At 38.8% G+C, this 16651-nt stretch overlaps 1 protein-coding gene and 1 long non-coding RNA gene across 9 annotated transcripts in view; one reads left to right on the forward strand and one right to left on the reverse strand.

The window, feature by feature from the left end:
- Window positions 1-16651, forward strand: part of PDE4D (phosphodiesterase 4D) — a 1492536-nt gene that overhangs the window by 968007 nt on the left and 507878 nt on the right. The gene's annotated exons all lie outside the window — the stretch shown is intronic.
- On the reverse strand, window positions 9118-15310 carry LOC106005037. Its single transcript, XR_006605426.1, has 4 exons — window positions 14948-15310; window positions 13305-13548; window positions 12183-12225; window positions 9118-10410 (listed from the first exon to the last, which is right to left on the reverse strand). It is a non-coding gene; the product is annotated as an uncharacterized LOC106005037 (long non-coding RNA).

A 16651-nucleotide genomic window follows, 5' to 3' on the forward strand; every position in this document is an offset into this window, starting at 1 on the left:
ATGTTTTCAAGTGGGTTTTTCTGTAAGAAATCTCCATAGAAGAGGTGTTTATATGAAGTGATGGGTAAGCAAAGTTTGCCTGATACATGGAACCTCGGAAACTTTCCCGTAATGAAAAGGTCTGGCTTGTGGGTGGGCACCCTTCCATCCAGACAGACGGGAATGTGGCAAGGCAGCCAGAAGACACATGGACTTGTGACCACCAGGACAGGCACCTCACTCAAAAAGTCCCGGCAGCTGGGCCTGTTAATCTCTTCTGAATGCACCAGCAGATGTTTGACTCCTTTAAACCTTATACTGGATTTCTTTACGTCACTGGAGTCATCACTTTTTCCCTCCTTGAGAATTTCCCCATATCAATATCCCTTAATAAAACCCTTTTGGCTTTTCCCGCCTTTGACCATGTGACTTGAATGTGAGTATGGATTTCACTAATGGTGAAAGAGGTCATGACCTTGACCAGGCCACTTCTCTCCTCTTTGGTTCATCCCTTCGATTAACATTAACTCAGTATTTTTTAAACAGTTGCCAAAATACACTCATAAAATTCAGGTAGCATCACCACTGCCTCTCTCCCTCCTCCAGCTTTGGATGGATGAATTAACTACATCACAGTCAGCACCGGAGTACAGAATAATTTATTTTTCTGTCACTTCATGACGAAAGCCCAGCTGGCATTAGCTCAAGTTATGCAGCTGGCAATTAATTGAAGAAAACGCCTCTGTCACTCCTCAGTCAAACATGATCTGATTCAGCAGGTCCTGTTCACTCTCATCCCTCCTATTATACCAGAAGAACGAATGTAAATAACTCTCACTTGGCTCTTGCTTGTCATGGATTGTAAATTAGCTGGCAGCATACAGACTGATTGCATTAATGCTTTCTGGGCTGCGCTTCTCAATTGATTTTTATTTCTAGAAGAGGTTTGGACATTTCATTTCTGAGGCTTTCATGTACAGAAGAAGGAAATATTCTAGACTGCCTTTGTTCTTTTACAGTACACAGCCGATTTTCAAAGTATTTCAACAAAATTTCAAAGTATTGTACCTGTGGGGCAGGTGCTAGTCTTCTGTGAGTCTTCCTGGGTTTCTATCAGACTTTGCTGTGCTGGTGTTTGTAGTTTAAACAGAACCTCACGGGAGATTTGTTCAGGATTTTTAAAATATATAAACATGTAATACACAGCACATGGTGTGCCAAAATTTTTGATGAGTACATTTTATAATTCTTAAAATGCAAAACTACTTGGCATGAGGAGATGATATAGTATGTTAAAAAGCATGGAACTTTTCCATAAAATAAAACTCTGTGCAGCAATGACGTAGGAGAATTCTTGCAGGAGTGCTAAAATAGTACATCGATTTGGTCCTTGCTGGATGTGAGAATTCACCAATTATATTATTCTGTGGAAATATGTTTTAGCACCTAGAGCCTTATCTCTGACCTCTCTCCACCCCAATTTATGTCCTGTCTGTCCAGTGTGCTTGTTGGATGCTGACTAGTCATTGCTATGCCTTTAGCCCTGAAAATGAATTTAAGACAGCAAGAGTATAACTTGCTGGGATTTGGGGGTGCCCATGCGGGGTTCAGTGGTATTTCAGCAACAGGAACTGGGAAAGAAATGAGAACCCAGGAGGAAAAAAATCGAATTTAGGTGCTAGAAGGAACTTGGGAGAACTGGTTTATGAGGAAGAGTATCCAAAGGGCCTAAGAGAGTCTGCCTTGGATTAGGGGGTATTGGGTTACAGGAGATCCAAAGCTAGTAAGGGCAATAAAGCCTTGCAGCATGAGGCTCTCCTAATTTGGGCATTTGACGCAGGGTCTAGTGTCTGTGAAGCAGACCTCAGAAGTTGAGTAATCTGGGTAGAAGAGGAGATTACTGAGGGGCCAGCAGTCAAGGCTGACCTGTAGGGACATATCTGAATGGCCTGACTCAGTTGCACCTAAAGTTCGTGTAATGGATTCCTCCCTGGCTCGATTCTTTCATGAACACAGACAGGCTGAGTCTAGGGAGTAGCTAGTTGCAACAGAAGGGGCTGTAAAGATAGGTAAACTGATAACTATAAAATGGAGAAGAAGCCTTGAGGAAATTATTAGTGTTAAACAGAAGTGGCCTTCACATTTGTCTACCTAGTAAATCTGTGCTCTTACTACACAACTAAAAAGGATTTAGCCAAAACTGTGTCTCCTATGTAAAGGGTGTTTGTTGGGGGGTGAGGTGGGGGAAGTGTTTGCCATGGGGAAGTTTTTTCCATTTATAAAGTGACGATTTAAAGTTGGAAGGAAAAAAAAAAAAGTGTTACTAGCTTGGGCAATACAGAACTGCAATGTAAATACTTATTTATATTGAGTATTTGCCCCTGGGTCTAGTGATAGTTATATTTGTACACTGGGGAGTAGAGGAGGTAATATTCTAATAAGGAATCTTTGGGGCACCTGGGTGGCCAAGTTGGTTAAGCGTACAACTTCTGATTTTGGCTCAGGTCATGATCTCAGGGTTGTGAGATGAAGCCAGGTGCCAGGCTCTGTGCTGGGCTTGGAGCCTGCTTAGGATCCTCTCTCTCCCTCTCCCCTTCCCTCTTCCCACCCCCATCTCTCTCTACTTCTCTAAACAAGCAAATAAAACACAACCTATCTTCTGGTTCAATTTATTTTTCATTTGTAGGAGCAATCTCAATTTTTGTAACATTTAATTCATGAATTTCAGTGTAATGCTACATTTCCTTAATTTTTATTGTGTGCCACCTGTAAAGCTTATAGTGAAAGCCAGTCAGGCAAAATATTATGTATTGATTCCTTTATATTTAGGGGGGATTTTAAAACACAGGAATATAGCAGTGAACAAGGCAAAGATCCCAAGTCTGAAAGAACCTTTGAGATGAATGGAAACTTACATAGTGCCTTGTAATAGTCACAGCATGATGTGCCTGATTTCTTCAGGACTCCGCTCTAATGGCATCACTTTCTTTAAATTCTGCGACCCTTGATTTGACTCAGCTTATACCAGAACCGATGAGCATTAGAACTTCCTAAGAAATTCTAAGAAGATTAAAATACAAAATCTGTAAGACAAAAATAACCCTCCTAACAAGCTCAGCTCAAGATAGGGATTTCAACTTGCTCTTCTCAGCACAACGATTCTGCAGAGGAACACAGAGTAATGGAAAGTCTTTGTAGCAAAGAGATTCCAAAATGCCACTTTGTTGGTGGACCTTACAATTAGTTCTATGGTTTAAAAAGGATTAAGATTGCTTCTATAAGGTAAGGCTGTAAAATGGTTTAAGTGGGGGAGGATGTGACAGGATGGAAAGAAAATCTTCCTCTTCCTTTGTGGCTCTGAGAACTTAGAATGAGCAGCACCATCTAGGTAGCAAGAGAAGGAACTAGAACTTCCTGCGGATAAGCTCATGTGTGGACTCTCCTTGTTCTGGGGTTTACAAGGGCTACACTAGCATCATATTAAACACATGGCTCCTATTCCTTGTGCCAACTTTATTGCCACCTTGGCTCCTGAACAAAGAACTCATAACCAAGGCAAAACATGTTTGTGGTTGAAGGTAAAACCTCCCTACTTCATGTTGTTTTTCCATTTCATTTTTTAAGCTTGCAAAAAGAAGCTTCTTTTGAATAAAGTGATGTGCCCTTGTGTAGTTAAGTTTCAGCACTGAGTACATCTTTCACGTTTTTAGGCAGCAAACTGTTTAGACACTGATGACCCAAGGTTTAAAAAAGGAAGGGAGGGTTGCTTGTATAAGTTACATCTCCAAGTGTGGTCTCCAGGTCAGCTGCATAGGTATCACTTGGGAACTTGTTAGAAATGCAAATTTTCAGGTTCTGTCTCAGGTCTAAGGCATCAGAGACTCTGGGGGTGAACCCAGAAACCTGCATTTTAAAAAACTCTCCTGGAGATTCTGAGGTGTGCTAAAGTCTGACAACTGTTACTACAAAGAATACCACAAGGCAAACTTGTTCAGCACCTCTCAAGTTGAATTATGGCAACATTTAGAAATTTGGAGAAATGTATACACATCCAAAGTGGGGTGTTTGTTGTTGTTGTTGTTAAAGCAGAATTCTGTATTTGGAGATAGGAGTTAGAATATCTTTCACTTTTTGTTTTTTTAAATTAAGAGGCCAAAAAGTACAGTGAGCTATTTATGTCATTGCGTAGGAATAATGGGGTTTGTTCTAATGGAAAGGGTATCTCATGAAAAAACTTCACTAATGTTATGTCTAGACACATATTCTTTTTTGAGGCAGGAAACACAATAGAAAATTGGCTTCTTCATCAAGTTCAAGGAAATGGTGTTTTAATTCTGTAGAGAAGTAATTTCATTTTCTTGGAGAAATGGGTAGACCGATATTAGTAATTTAATTTTCTTAAATATAACAATGGTTGCTACAGTTCTTACCAAGCCTGAAAGAAGGCAGATAGATTTAAATCTAGCCACTTACTGGATTTGGGAGGGCGTTGTGGGGGGGGGGGGATTGGGGAGGGGTGCAGGGAGCAGGGTGGTGAAACTTTGTAGCAGGGAGGTAACTTTTTAAAAAGCTATCAGCTAATTATCATGTACTATTTCCTGCAGTACTTTGACCAGATAGCTAAGGTCATCAACAGAAATGTGAACTCCCAGGCCTTTGTACATAACTCCATTCAGATACATTCATTTCACAAATATTTGTGGAATATCTGCCACAAACGTCTCACTCTAATGCACAGCACTGGACAAATGTGCAAGACATACACAGCCGTGGTCCTTGTGAAGACAGAGGTCCGGTGGTAAAGCTACACGAATAAACAAGCAATAACTGAAGTCTAGTACTTTCAGACAAGGCAGATGCTATGAGAGCAGCTCTCCTAGACTTGATGGCATGGGCCAGGGGTGGTTTGGAAGAGTTCACGGAAGAGGTGCTAGAATTCCCAGGTGAGTAGAAACTAGATGATGCAAGGGCAGACTGGGAAGAACATATGCAAAGTACTAAGGCAGTTAAGGCAGTGAGTTCTTAGAGCTCTCAAGTGACTGACCATAGCCCCATCTGGTGGAGATGGGGGTGAGATGGTGACTACAGAGGTTCTGGAGAGAGATAGAGATGAAGCTGCCAAAGAAGTCATGGAAGAGGGGGAAAAATGTTTGGTGGGGAGGCCATGGTAGCCATACTAAGGATTCAGGACTTTATTCCAACAAAATGGGAAAGGCTTTAAGGTTGTAGGTTTGGGCTGCCCTTTATAGAGACTGAATTGCAGAAGCGTGGTGCTGGAGGAGAGACCAGTAGAGACGTTGTCACAAGTCAGACAAGTATTTATCACTTGGATCAGCAGCAAGGTGATGATGCAGACAAGTAAAAAGATTGAGAAATTAGCTGGTCAGAAAGCAGATTCACTGGACTTGGAGATTTATTTGGTGTGGATGTTAGGGTGAAGCAGATACCCTGATCAACTAGTAGGCTAGTCATTGAGCTAAGGGCACAGGAGAGCTTACAGGTTCTAGAGTTTAATGACACTTCCATATGGACATGCTGAAGCTGAGTGTTGTGGTTGTCCATGACAAATAAACTGTTGGAAATGTAATGTAGGCCTGGACCACAAGTGATCTGGGCTCCTCTCTTAGGCTACTGGGTCCTCATAAATGTTTTCCACGCTTCATCATGGAGAAGCTTAAACCAAAGAACTTTCTTTATTTCTGTGATTGCTCCCACAGTAATTTGGCACTACTTTAGCTGCCAGTTTTAAGTGCTAAGTGAATTTTAGAGTGAGGAATTTTTCTGCAAGACATCCTAGGAAGCTGTTTGGTTTACTCAGTGAAACACACTTACCAACCAACCACATATATTACTTTTCAGTTGATATTTTATTTCAACAATGGAAAATAGGAGAGAACTGGGATGTCTAACCTCAATTTAAATATGCTTATCCTCATTTGCATCACAGATCATTTCCCTGTAACAGTAAAATGTAAATACATCTGCTATAGATTTGTTGTTTGGTGTGAACAACACTGGAAAATGAACAGGTGAATATAACAAAGAACAAAACAAGTATTCTTATTTTGAGAAAGAGGAATTATGGTTATCACACAATAGTCCTTAGTTCTAGAATGATGTTGTAGCTGTGCCTTTTCACATAAAATATTTAAATTTAAATGTTAGAATTTTTGTCATGTCAAAAAAGACATTGTGGGCCTCTTATTTACTGAGTAATTGCAATTGTACAAGTGATGGCTGTCAGAAACAAACAAAAAAATCCTCATATAAATTATTTATTACTCTAAATTTTTACCCAAAATTGTCTCCATAATGATGAAACCTTGGAAGTTATTTTATTTTTGAGAAACAAGTTGTCACACAAATTAAGACAAAAACACATAAATTTCAGCTAGCCTTCAGAATCATGAGAGCAAATGTCTTCAACAAAATTTAGAATACTAAATTCTTACTGTTTGCAAGTAACCAAATTAGAAAAAGTAGGGACACACTTAGGAAATTTTTCCAATGATAAATTTTTTTTAATACCTGCATTACTTTAGTCTATGAAGTAGACAATTAAGCCTACTCTCATGATATACTACATGTAAACTCTTCTGATTCATAATTAATTTTCTGATTAATAATTCTATTTGAAATACAAAATTCCTGCTCATACATAATGTAGATTAAAGCTAGACTAGCTGAGAGCTGGCCAAAAACTATTAAAGCATATCTTCTGCAGTCCCATTTTCTTTTCCTGAGCTCTTTGTCATCATTCAGGTCATTGTAACCCTTATTCTCTCTAACAAATGCTTTTTTGCAGCCAGGACAATGTTCATCCTCATGTTCTATCCTGACTTTGCCTTAGCCATTCAGTGGAATAGGTATATGTTGGTGTGAGTACATATACACATACACACATACATATATTTGCTTAACTATTCAATAAACTATGTTAAAGCTTCTGCAAATTCAGAATAAGCCTGTTTAAATTGGGGGTGGATATTTATTGCAGCTTAACAGTGGTTCATATACTAACTGTATGTTGAACATCATATACGGAACAGTATTATATTTAGAACTGAGATCCTACTTCACATAGGATGTCCCAGATTTGTAGTGGTAAACAAATTGATGAGCTAATTCACAGAGAATATAGAACTACAAAATTATGTGTCTTTTTTCATAATGTCATTCACTGCAGTAGGTACACAGTAAACCTCATATTAAAAAGAAAAGAAAGTTCATTTCTAAAACCCTGCAAGTGGAATAAGTGGAATAAAATCTTTAGAAATAAGCCATATAAGCTGAAATCTAAGAGATCTGAAAAATGGGGAAGTTAAATATTATAAATACACAGAGTTGAGAGATCTGAATTGGATCCTGACCTGGGAAGTTCTAATACTCATGTTGAAAAGCTTTAGGAGAAAGTAAGAATTATCCTTTCTAATCACAGATTATAGATGAAAACTTTAAATGTACTTGCTGTTAGTCTAATTTCTGCCTCTAGAATTACCATAATCTATTCTTTTGTTTTGTATCCTTATTATTTTTAAAATATAATATGCTATAATGAGCCCTATATTTTGAAATTGCCTCTTTTTTTTTCTTTTCTTTTTTTGAACTTCCAGCATTGTTTTCTGCTTTTTCTCTATGGCTTCTTTCTTATAATAATTTCTAAAATCATATTTACCTCAGTGCCCTAAGGAAATATTTTCATTCCTTGTTTTAGCCATTTAAATTATTTTTTAAGAACTTATCTTTTTTTTTAAATTATGTTAGTCACAACACAGTACATCACTAGTTTTGGACGTAGTGTTCCAAGTTTCATTATTTACATATAACATCCTGTGCTCAATGTAATACATATACCCCTTAATACCAATTATCAGGCCAACCCATCCTTCCACCCCCCTCCCCTCTAAAACCCTCAGTTTGTTTCCTGGAGTCCCTAGTCTTTCATTGTACATCTTCCCTTCTGGTTTCCCCTATTTCATTCTTCCCTTCCTTCTCCTAATGTCCTCCATGCTATTCCTTATGTTCTACAAGGAAGTGAAACCACATGATAATTGACTTTCTCTGCTTGACTTATTTCACTCAGCATAATCTCCTCCAGTCCCATTCACATTGATGCAAAAGTTGGGTATTCCTTTCTGAGGGCTGAGTAATATTCCATTGTGTTTATGGACTTCTTCATCCATCATCTGTTGAAGAGCATCTTGGATCTTTCCACAGTTTGGCTATTGTGGACATTGATTCTATGAAAATTGGAGTTCATATGGCCCTTCTTGTCACTACATCTGTATCTTTGGGGTAATACCAAAGATATTGCTTTGTGCAATTGCTGGATCATAGGGTAGCTCTATTTTTAATTTTTTGAGGAATCTTCACACTGTTTTCCAAAGTGGTTGCACCAACTTGAATTCCCACCAACAGTATAAGAGGGTTCCCCTTTCTCCACATCCTCTCCAACATTTGTTGTTTCTTGCCTTGTTAACTTTTTAGGCATTTTAATTATTTATGAGCACTGTAGTGACATCTTTGCCCAGATTTTCATGCTGATAGATTTTGGTCACTGTTCTTTAAGGCTTGTAAGAGATCAATTTCTTCAGCACAACCCAGCCCCAAATAATGCGAGGTTAGGATGATATATTGACACTGTACATGTGCCTTAGTTTTTCAAGCATTTACAGAATCTTTTTTGAGTATCAAATATGTGCAAAGCAAAGGGAGACTTTTTCAGCTTAGGGAGACTTTAGGATCTGTGGGATCTATCATTTAGAAGACTTTATAAAGAAAAGTGAAACCCCCCAAAGATAAGTGTTAATATTCAGTTTTCATTTACAGCCTCTCTGATGCCTTTTAGACCTATAGCTACTCATGTAAATAAAAAAGGACACATTTATTATAAGTTGTGGCATATAGTCTTTATGAAAAGTTTATAGCCTATGTGTTAAAGATAAATGTGAAGAAAGTATGCTCTTTTGTTGCATTTTTCCCAATGCTTTATAAGTTTTTACCCCCATAAGAAATTTTTGAAATGCTCATGCTGATAAGAGGTCCTAAACAAATACCAGCACAGTGCACTTTTTTTTTCTTTAAGATTTTTATTTATTTATTTGACAGAAAGAGAGAGGGGGAGAGAACAAGCACAAGCAGGGGGAATGGAAGGCAGGGGATAAGCCAGCTCTCTGCTCAGCAAGGAGCCTGATGTGGGCTTCTATCCCAGGACCCTGAGATCATGACCTGAGCGGAAGGCAGCAGCTTTAACCAACTAAGCCACCCAGGCACCCTATCAAAGTACTTTCACACATCCTATCCTATTTGCCTTTGCATCATCCCTAGAAGGTCACTATATGACACTCTTGTTTCATTAGCATTACAACAGATTATTAGACAAATCAACAGGATGAAAATTTAAAGCAACGTTATCTAACTGAGAAAGCCTTCACTTATAGTTTCAAACAATATTTCTCACCCACCTTAAATCATCAGGGAAGATTTAAAAATCTCGTGCCCAGGCCAGATACTTGGGCCAATGACAAGAAAATTTCAGGAGAAAGGCCCCAGGAGGCAGCACATTTAACTCCCCAGTGACTCTACTCACCCCTTCAAAGACTCACTAACCTCCACTCACAGAAGTGCTGGTTAAGTAATGCTTCCGCCACACCTGCTCTGCCTCCCAGTGTTACTACTTTCCACCTGTTCCTGTCATTTTGAAGAGTGATCATTTGAACCAGCTGGATACATGAGAGGATACATGCCCTGCCCCGCCCCCCAAGTTGCAATGTAAGCATAAAAGCCTTTTTTAGCTTCCAACAATTTGCGTGGAAAACAAATGCAAATATAAGCATTACACCTAGTATTAAGAAATACTCAATAAGAAGTTTAAAATCCCACCTTGTTTCCCATCTCACCCCTCACACTCTCACATTCTTGGCCATCACATTCACACCCAGCTCAAATGCCTCTCAACGTCTTGCTTTTATCTCCGTCACTCCTGAAGTGGCCTGGTCTTTTGTCAGTTTAGAAGTTGCTAGGATTCTCTGACAACATTCTGTGTGAGATACAGTCCAGAGCTCAGAACCTATCTTCCTGAATTTATGTGTTACATAAATTCACTGCCTAGAAACTCTTATTGGCTCTCAGCTTGCTACCTTCAAGGAAAAAAAAAAAAAAACAATAAAACAAACAAAAAACGAAACAAAAACTTAACTCGCAGGAAGTCTTGCATGGCGAAACTCCACCCCTGGCAGATTCACCCCACTACTTCATGACAGGGTGTTCTTGTGCATGCAAGTTTTGTGGAGAATGTCTTCAGTCCCGTTCTGTACCCGGGAAACTCATCATCCAGCAGATCGATATTGCCTCTTCCGGGCCGCTGTCCCTGGTTCTCCGGGAAGAATGAGTTGCTCCGTGATCTGTGTTCTCTCAGCACGTTGGCTCCACCTTGATTATAGCAAATGTTATGTAACTAAAATATTTTTAGTTACTCAAATAAAACACTAGATAATATAGTACATGTGGTTTGTGGGACCCCTGGGTGGCTCAGTGAGAGAAGCAATGCACTCTTGATTTGTTTGGCTCAGGTCATTTATCTCAAGCATGGTGGGATCAAGCCCTGAGTGGGACTCCATATGTGGGGCAGATAATCTGCTTGGGATTCTCTCTTTCTGTCTCCCTCTGCCCCTCCCTTCGCTCACACTCTCTAAATTAATTAATTAATTAGTTAATTGATCTTTAAGAAACAAAAAAAAAAAACCTCACAAAATATGTGTTTTGTGCTTACTTAACTCACAAAGGAAAAATACCCATATTTTTTAAGACCCATATTTTTTAAAATAGGATTGTGTGTAATAGAATTTTATTTGGTTTTGCTTTTTCATGTTTCACCCCAATATTCTTGGTGAGAGAAAAAATCAATCTGGAAAATATGTCTAAAGAACGAGAAAAGAATTCTAATAAAATATGCCAGATTTCTGTTAATATTCAAAAAGAATTTAATACAATATATAGTGCTTTTTTGCACGAGTGATTTTTATTACCTGTTGAAGAGCAAATGAGACTTTTAGATTCAGACTATGAGAAGGTCCTATCATATTTTCAGCAGATTCAAATGTTCAGCTTTCAAAATAATCTGCCCATACAATTTAGATATAATTTAACCCAGAATAACCTGCCCATATGATTTAGATATAATTTAACCCAAATTTAGATATAATTTAACACCAAATTAGATATTATTCAACCCAAAATACAATTTAGATATAATTTAGATATAATTTAACCCAAATAAGACACAACATTTTGGAATAAAATAAAAAGGCATTCAATTATGACTTTGGCCAAGGGTTTCTCCTATCTTAACATCAAAATCACACACGGTGGACCCCCTCCTTAAAAGTTTCTGATCCTGTGTCTGTGGTGAGCCCATAGTTGTGTTCATTCAACAAGTCCCGGGTGGCTCCAGTGTTGCTGGTCTAGAGACCCCATTTCAAGAAAGACTGGATTATTTTAACAATTTAGCAGTTAGGTTTTCACTACAATGCATATACCTGTTGACTAACAGTGATTGGCTTGGTTGTCACCCAACATCCTAATGTTTCCAGATATCTGTATATAGTCATAGATCCACAAAAGCAAACCATACTTATATTAAGATTTTTTTGCTGTTGGGGGCACCTGGGTGGCTCAGTCAGTTAAGCATCCAGCTCTTCGTTTTGGCTCAGGTCATGGTCTCTGGGCCTTCAGATCAAGCCCCCATGTCAGGCTCACTGGGGAGTCTTTCTCTTCCTCTCCCTTTGCCCTTCCTCCTGCTTTTGCTCGTGTTTTTTCTCTCTAAAATAAATAAATCTTTAAAAAAAAAAAGACTTTTGCTGTTGTTGCTGTTTTTGCTTACTTTAGTATGTTTAATTACATCAATCCTGGAGAAAAATAAATGTTCTCTAATCTTAGCATCACAGAATTTTTTTTTGAAACAACAGAAGATTCTATCTTAAACATTTTGATTTTCACTCTCCTAGTAAATATAAACATGTGAGTTCAGGCAATCTCTATGTTTTAAAGGCATATTGGATTTATTTTTAAACTTAATAAAATTGGAAAATTTTCTCAATAAAGTTGGAAAGACATTTCTTTGGATGGAAAACTCAGCAAAAACATTCGCCTAGTGTTGAGAGTTTGGTATCTTTACTCTGTTATTGGTTGTATACTGGTCTTACCTGAAGCCAGTGTGTTACAAGACAAATCCTGTCCTGGTTCTGTCTGAAGAAAATAAAACATAAGGTTGGTAGTGTACCTTGGTACTATTTGCCAGCATCTCTTAGTAACATGTGACTGAGAATGATAGATTGTAGGGAATAGGAGCCTTGGAGAAATTCATTGATATGCTCAAATCGTCAAAAGCCTGGAGTAAACTGAGGTTTGGAGATACCCTATGACCTCCTGCTCTCCCACCCCTCTTAAGATGGTCCAGGTATGCTGCATTTGCTCTGGGGGTATGGCTTTCAGGATTGCTTATCTAGCAGGAAGAGAGATCAAGGAAGGTTACAGTCTCACTGTATGGTCTTCCCAAGTATGTATTCTAGCCTTTTGGATGGGGTTTCCTAAAGCTGGAGAGAGAACCTCTGACCAAGATTGCTGATACTTAGGGGTGCCTGGGTGGCTCAGTGGGTTAGGCCTCTGCCTTCGGCTCAGGTCATGATCCCAGGGTCCTGGGATCGAGCCCCGCATTGGGCTCTCTGCTCAGCGGGGAGCCTGCTTCCTCTCTCTCTCTGCCTGCCTCTCTGCCTACTTGTGTTCTCTGTCTGTCAAATAAATAAATAAATAAATCTTAAAAAAAAAAAAAGATTGCTGATATTTAGAGGTCGAAGAAATTTATATTCTTTAGGTAAGGACACTAAGACCCATTTAAAAAGTATAGTGGTAATCCTTTATATCTCTTTAAAGAATATTCACATTATTTCAGTGTAAATCATATTGATTCTGTGAATTGGACAAAGTGGTCGCCTTGTTTTTCAAATGAGGACTAATAAGGTCTATTTAATTCAAGGGATAGCCTCTTCAGATGCAGCTAGTAGAGGCCTGTGTTCTAGCAGCACGCTTCAAATATGTGCTCATAATCAACTAAATCTGGATTTCATTCACGCATTCATTGAAAAAATATTTATTGAGCACATACCTTGTGCAAGATGCTGTTCTAAGTGCTTAGGATACAACAAAGCAAACAAAATGTCATGACCTCGTGGAGGTTGCATTATAGTGAAGGGTACAGTAGGCAGAATAATGGCCCCCACAAAGGTTTCACTGCCTAATGGACAGATCCCATGGATGTATTGTCTTACATGGGAAAGGGGATTTTGCAGATGTGACTGAGACCTTGAGACATAGATTGCTGGGATGCCTGGATGGCTCAGTTGGTTAAGCGTCTGCCTTCAGCTCAGGTCATGATCCCAGGGTCCCGGGATCAAGTCTTCTGTGGGGCTCTTCGCTCAGCGTTGGAAGGCGGGGAGCTGCTTTTCCTTCTGCCTGCTACTCTCCCTGCTTGTGCTCTCTCTCCCTTTCTCTGACATATAAATAAATAAAATCCTAAAAAAGAAAAAAAAAAAAAGAGATGTAGATTGTTCTGGGTTATCCTGGGGGACCCAATCCAATCACGTGAGTCCTTAAAAGCACAGACTCTTATAACAGTGAAAAAAAAAGATAAGATGACACCAGAAGGGTCAGAAGGATGCAGTGTTTCCAGCTTTGTGAATGGAAGAAGGGGTCTGTGAGCCAAGGAGTGTGGGTGACCTCTAGAATCTGGCAAAAGAAAAGACACAGATTTCTTCCCTAGAGCCTTCAGGAAGGAATGCAGCCCTGCCAACTTCTTGACTTTAGGCAAGTGAGTGTTAGACTTTCAACCTATAGAACTATAAAATAATACATTTTTATTGTTAAACCACTATGTTTGTGGTCATTTGTCATACGAGCAATGAACGCTAATGGGGAGGAAGACAATACGCAAGAAAAATAAGTAAAGTGTATTGTATTTTGGTTAGTGATAAGTGATAAGGGGGAAAATAAGTCAGGGATATATCAGGAGGGAATGCAATGTTTGATAGAGTAGCCTTCCACGCTGACATTGTGTAAAGACTTGAAGGTAGTGAGGGAGGGGAAAGAACACTTCAGATGCAGAATAGGAGGCCAAATTCTGTCAGTCCAAAACAATGAAGCTGCATAAATAGATCCTGAATATCAAACTCTCAAAAATAATTACCATTCCAGAATATTCCAGCTTACCCCAATGATCTTGTATTTAAGACAAAGCTTAAAACTCAAAAGATGATATTCTGATTTTTCTGTAGGGAAGTAAACATCCTGGCTTAAATAACGTGGTCACTTTTTCATGTTTTCTGGAGAATACATGAAAAAATTCAGTAGTATTTGATTTGCACAGCATTAAAAGATATCTTAAAATGTGGTCTAAGGTCTAAAGCAAACAACTTGGGGACTATCAGACCTGAGCCCCTTGGGACTATTTCCTAAACATGATGATCAATCGTTTATAGCACTACAAAGGCATTTCAGACAATATCTGACTCTGAATTGTTGCTACAATAAACTGAGTGCCTGGGGAAAGAAACTATTGTAATTATTTTATTATCATAGACTGTCCCTCACGTACTAAATAAATAAAAATAAAATCAGTCTGCTAATTCAGTGCAACAATTGGTCATAAATTTTGATGGAATTGTCTGTTGGTACTTTGAAGTAATCTGATTGTAGAGATTAAGTCATCCTCTTAAGTACCAGAGGAAAGAGAAGAACTAGGTGTCTAATTCTTATTGTTTCATGATAGCATTTATTTTAATTTTCAAAGGAAGAATAGAAATTCTATGATCTGTATCAGTAGAAATATTAATGAATTCAGCAAATAAATGTCGAAGTAATTACTGGTATAATAATAGACATTCTGCAATGATACTTCCCAGAAAATGTGCCTTACCTTGCTCCTCAAAGTGTGGCCCATGAACCAGAAGCCTGAGCAGCAGAAGTGTTCATCCTTGGACCCCATCCCAGACCTACCAAGTTGCAGTTTGCAGTTTAACAAGATCCTAGGTGATCCATATACACATTAAGTATAAAAAGGGCCATTCCGAGACATTCTGGAACTCTGATTATGAATCTTGCCACTCTGTATTTTGTATTGTTTAGATCTTGGCAAGCGCACGTGACCTCACATTATTGTGAAGTCAGTGCTCTAGCATATCATATTTCGAGAAACCGTTTTCATCAAGGGGAGCTTAGTGTCTTACAGCTCTGAAGATATGTACACAAAAGTTGGTAGTATTAGGCTGAGACATTAGCAAACCTTCTGGATACTTACTGTTTAAATTTCAAAACCTTAAATAGGCTAACATATTTTTAAAGATGTAACAGCTTAAGTTGAAGGGTGTAGACATTTAACTGCTTTAGAGGAAGGTAAATTGGAAACTCAGAGGTTAAGAGAGAAGAGTACAAATTTCTTGCAGAATCAGAATTTTCAGGTTACAGGAAGCAGCCAGTGCCATCTGGCTCAGAGCGAATGCGGCTCAGAGCGAATGTAAGCTATTCCTTGATCTTTGAAAGGCCAGTGCTCGATCCTCCCATCCATGCTCACACAGGAAACTCACCTTTCTCCCAGGCAATTTGTATGTGTTGTCGACCAGCTGTGTTATCACCTTGCCCCTGCTTTCCCTGACTCTACTTCTGCCTCCGTGAAGCTTCCAAGTTTCGATGCTCCTGTATCTGAAGCTTGGAGACACACAAGGCAAATGAAATTCAGCTTTCACTTGACACTCTTTTATATCTTTAATAGTAAGGTCTGTTCCCATTGTGTTCTTTTCCTTAAGTTAAAAACATTTACTTGGGGCACCTGGGTGGCTCAGTGGGTTAAAGCCTCTGCCTTTGGCTTGGGTCATGATCCCAGAGTCCTGGGATTGAGCCCCGCATCAGGCTCTCTGCTCAGCTGGGAGCCTGCTTCCCTTCCTCTTTTTCTGCCTGCTGTGATCTCTGTCTGTCAAATGAATAAACAAAATCCTAAAAAACCAAAACAAAAAAACCTTTACTATCCTTCCCATATTCTAGTGACTCCCCTTTAGATCATCTCCTATCTTACAGCACTTTTTTCCATTTGTGGACCACAAATGAGCAAATTATTTCAAATGTAACCCAAGTATCTCAGAGCATGAGAAAGACTATCTTTTATTACCTACTCCTGGACATTATCAATGAATGTGACTTTAAATCATGTCAACGCCTTGGCTACCACATCCTATTATTGTCCCATGTGACATACATTTCACTGAACAGACTCAGCTTAGCAACCAGCTCCTTCCCCATTAGTAGGACTTCAAATGCATCCCAATTTAACTCCGTATTATTACTTTGGGCCCATTAAGCTCTTTTTATATCCTGATTCTATCATACATTCTGTTAGCTTTTCTTCCCAGCTTGAAGTCATCAAATTTGTTCCCCAAACCAGACCCTTTTCCTTAATATAACTGCTTCATTAATCGGCTTTAAATAAGCTTTAATCATATGTCTGTTAGGATCTTTGTAAGTGATGTTACTAAGTAGGAATTTATTTCCTGGCACATGTGTATGTGTTCTTAGATATGTCAGTTAATCACAATTCCTCTATTAGATTACAAACTCCTGTTTGCAAGGG

This window comes from Mustela putorius, unplaced genomic scaffold, assembly GCF_011764305.1.
Source record: "Mustela putorius furo isolate JIRA1106 unplaced genomic scaffold, ASM1176430v1.1 tig00000145_pilon_pilon_pilon, whole genome shotgun sequence".
Classification (NCBI taxonomy): Eukaryota; Metazoa; Chordata; class Mammalia; order Carnivora; family Mustelidae; genus Mustela; species Mustela putorius.